Below are 4,571 nucleotides of genomic sequence, written 5' to 3' on the forward strand. Positions count from 1 at the left end.
CTCTGTTACTTTGAGAAGAGTCTGTCTGCGGACGCACAGTACTACTACTTACTACACAACCCCCCCGACCCCTAACCCTAACCATCTCACTCCTCATGCCTAATGACCATGCCCATGACCTACTCGGTTACCTTTGCAGCTGGGGGCCCGAAGACGTGGGCCTGATGGGAGGGGCTAAAGCTCACTGAACAGGGTGTTGTGGGTGTGTGATGGAGAAGGTGTTGGTTATGTGAGCCCAAGCTTAAGACGTCCTATTATTTCACCACAGATAGTCTGGTAAGAACTGGAGAAGAAGATATCCTCAACTGGTGCTTTATTAACTACCACACACACACACTCACTTTATTAGGAACACCTGTGCAATCTAATGCGATCCAATACAACAGCTCTGCCATATATTCTACATTTATGAAGCTTTTACATTTACAGTTTCTGTTGACATTGTCAGAAAGGTGATAATCAATAAGCTGAATTGATCCACACACAAACTAAATGAAATAAATGTGAATTATGCACAGAGCACATTAACTTACCAAGGTCATGGATTTTAACAGGCAGGAAATAACAACAACAGTAATATTCTTCAACCTGTCAACAGAATGATTTAAGACTTACAGTCTCATGGATGCACAGGATCTCTCAGTCCACAAAAGTCTCTTCACAGAAAGAATCCAGGCTGGAATTACTGGAAAGGAGATGAAATATATCCCACCAACAAGGCAACCCACTTTGATGTGGTGAACTATCAGCAACACACCGGCTGCTACAGAGCAGGACGCAGCGGTATTGGTGTCCTTCCCTGATTGGCCAAGGACTTAATTGGTATTTAACTACATGGTGGAGCAGAAATGAACCTACTGAAACAGGCTCATTTATTTGTCCACAAGGAGGCGCTGCAGCATCATTTAAAGGCCGTAATGCTGACCTTTTGAACAGGTGAAGTAGCAGGTTTCCAGTCTTTGAGAGGGTCCGGGTCTTGTAGATGTGGGTAAGGTTTTCTTTCTTAGTGCTGTTTATTTTTCCAGAAATACTCACAATTTTACTGAGCGAGTCCTTCTGTGCAGCACCAGCGTTACCATGCCAGATTCACTTCTTGCACTGCACTGTAACTTTTATTCTCCTGTTTTATCTGTTTTACTCTATTTTAGCTTATTTTTATTTTCTAGTCTCTTAACTCTTAAATAACTCTTTTTAATTGTATTTAAATGTCTTTTTATAATGTGTTTCTTTTACTTTGTTTTTTCTTCTTTCCTCTCCCATTAATCATCTCACGACCCCTCAGATTTATCTGCTGACCCTTTGGAGGGGCCCGACCCCTAGGTTGGGAACCACTGGACTAAACTAGCTAACTGTATATAAAGTAGTGTAAACTAGCTCCACCTCCAGCAGCTACAACAGTAACATGCTGCTCTAACACTGATGCTTCACTATTAATAATCTAATGATGTCATATATAATAATATATCAGTCAGAGGGACCAAACCACTACTTTTACTGCAATACTTTAACTACATCAAGCTCATAATACTTATGTACTTTTACTGCAATACTTTAACTACATCAAGCTCATAATACTTATGTACTTTTACTGCAATACTTTAACTACATCAAGCTCATAATACTTATGTACTTTTACTGCAATACTTTAACTACATCAAGCTCATAATACTTATGTACTTTTACTGCAATACTTTAACTACATCAAGCTCATAATACTTATGTACTTTTACTTGTAATGGAGTATTTTTACATTGATGTTAACGGGTTAAATTCAAATTTTATGCTGGTATCTTAAAGGAGCAGTTAAACATTTTTGGGAACTACAGTTGTTTGTTAAATGTGTTATTTCAGCTTTTTTGGTCCATTTCTTTTTTTTACAGAATATTTTTATTGAACAACACAGTGAAGGAATATCAACATCAATTTTATATCAAACCCATCAATAATCTCGTCTCTTCTAGCTTCAGCTCTGAAAAACAAAAACTCTCAACGATAAATTTTATTTGCTGTTTACATAAAAAAAATATGAATTACATTTCTGGAAGATTTACCCATCATATATCTTTATGTTCTCACAACAGTTTCAGTTATTTCCACATATAGTTTCTGACAAATCTGGTGTTTTCTGTCGGTTTGGTGGACGTCTCTAAATACTACAATACCCATGAGTCTCTGCTGCTGTTGCTATGGAGACGAGGCCAGTCAGAGGTGTGAATCAGAGAGGCAGTGAATTTAAAACGATTCGTCATAAAAGTAAAAACAACACGGTGTTTAGTTGCTGAATTCCTCCACAAATAACCCAGAATCTAAAATGAATGAATTTAATCTGCAGATTAAAAATAACATCATAATCTTTATCTTCAGCTCCCTGTTAGCAGAGCACATGACTGGATTTGAAGCTCTGTGATTGGATGTTTGTTACTGAAATGCATCTTGGGAGTCGTAGTTAACGTCTCTGCTTCAGTTTTTATGTCCACAGTCTTGTAGGACTTTTTAGTAAAATGCAGATATTTTCTAAGACAGTTGTTCATGTTCATGTTCTGATGATTCAACCAGGAGAGTTTCATACTGATCCAAACTGATCCAAAACATTTTGTTTATCTTTGGGGGCATTTTGAATCAACTGAACGAAGGGATCATTCACACAGTTGGTTTGTTTCTGAATGTGAGTGATGAACTATTTCCGTCTCAGATCTGACGACTCTCCTGTTTCTTCTCTCCGTCTGTCACGTCTGCTGTCTGAACGGAAAAACACCAGCTGACAGCTTTCTGAGCTCATCATTCACAACTTTATTGCACACAGTTTGTTATAAAAACCTCAGAGAACATCACACACACACTCCACAGATAAATTACACCTATAAATGAGGTCTGAAAGCTGCAGAGAGACGCAGCGTTTCTGTTTTATCAGCTGGTAACAGTGAAGAGCACACAGAGGAAAACACTGTTGATTCAGAGAATTCACTGCTGTATAAAACACTGTGAAATATAAAAACACGAGTAAAAACCAAACTCACACTGATTCACTTTCACTAAACACAGTGGTACATTTATACATTAAGTACATTTATGCCAAGAAAATAAAATAAATATAAGAAGTATTAGCAATCATAATATTTTACTGTCTTAAAAAAAAAGATAATACAACCTTCTGCATTAGTATCTCATATTTTTATCTGATTATTTTTACTGACCATGAGTATTTATATATTACTACAGTAAGTCACAACTATGAGACAGAATCAAACTTGTGACTTTTTCAGTCAAACTACAGGACAGTGAGTCAATGTTATGATGTTTTTAAAGTCCAAGTCATGAGATAGCGAGGGCGTAGGTTTGGTTTGAATTCGGTGGGGTCGTCTTTTTGTCAGGCAGTATTAATAATTGTGTATTGTGGGGAAATATTTGTGTTCCCGGGTCATTCTCTGGTCATCTTCTATCCTGGGAGCAGCAGGTCATGACCTGTCTGTTTCAGAGCGCTTCATCTCTCTGTCTAATGAGGTTGGCTGGGATAAGCAGCTGTATTGATAAGGCTGGCTGTCTCCATGGTAACCAGGGTCAGGTGGAGATATGCTGCGCTTCCTGCAGACGCTCAGACTGGTCTCCTCGTAGAATGGATAGCAAGTGACCTGAGTACAGACTACGTGACTTCAGTTAACTTTAAACCAGCATAGTGTCTTATTTATAGTTCAGTAACCGATAGATCAATAACACACACACACACACACACACACACACACACACACACACACACACACACACACACACACACACACACGAAGAGCCTGACTCTGCTAAATGTTTATTGAAGATGCATTTGCTGACTTTCCTGAAACTGGACTTGTATCATGATTTTATTTTATTGATCGGCTGCTTAACAATAAATCTGCGACCAAAATGAATATTTAAAATGAACATATAATAATAGACTGTCACGATAAATGTGTAGGAACCTGCAGGTAATGTGCTGCTCTGTAACTCGCTGCTGTTTTCAAACCTCACCAGAGATTCTTCTGTCAGTTTCTGGATTTGGGCGACAAAACTCAAGAGTTTCATCACACTTGATGCTCAAACCTCTTTAAATCATCTCAAAAACTTGTATTTGGATTATTTTTCATTCAGCTCCTGAACCTATGGCCAGATGTTTCACTATGACATCACAGCTCACCTGTCTGTGTGTCTCTGTGGATTTTCATAATAAAATGATGCCTGACAGTCACAAACAGATCAGCTGGACAAGCTGCGGCTAATTTAGCTTATAAATGATGTTCATGTCTTAATGACACATATGCAATAATAACTCTGCTCTTGATCCACTCATGGAAAATGGGAGAGATGCTATTAAATAGTAAATATTTCTCCCACTAAAAGATGAATGTTTGGATTGATTACAGAACATTCTTATTGACTAAGCTCAGCTGTTACTGACACTTTGGTTCTTCTTTAAAAAGGAATTTTCAGCAACAGTAATAAAGTTGTTTCATTAAACAGCTTGTCTGAGCAACAAGCGATGAAGATGTAACTGCTGTAACGTCAGTTAGCCTACTGATCCAAACAAGGCAGCCAGGAAG

Source organism: Thunnus maccoyii, chromosome 14 (genome assembly GCF_910596095.1).
Source record: "Thunnus maccoyii chromosome 14, fThuMac1.1, whole genome shotgun sequence".
NCBI lineage: Eukaryota > Metazoa > Chordata > Actinopteri > Scombriformes > Scombridae > Thunnus > Thunnus maccoyii.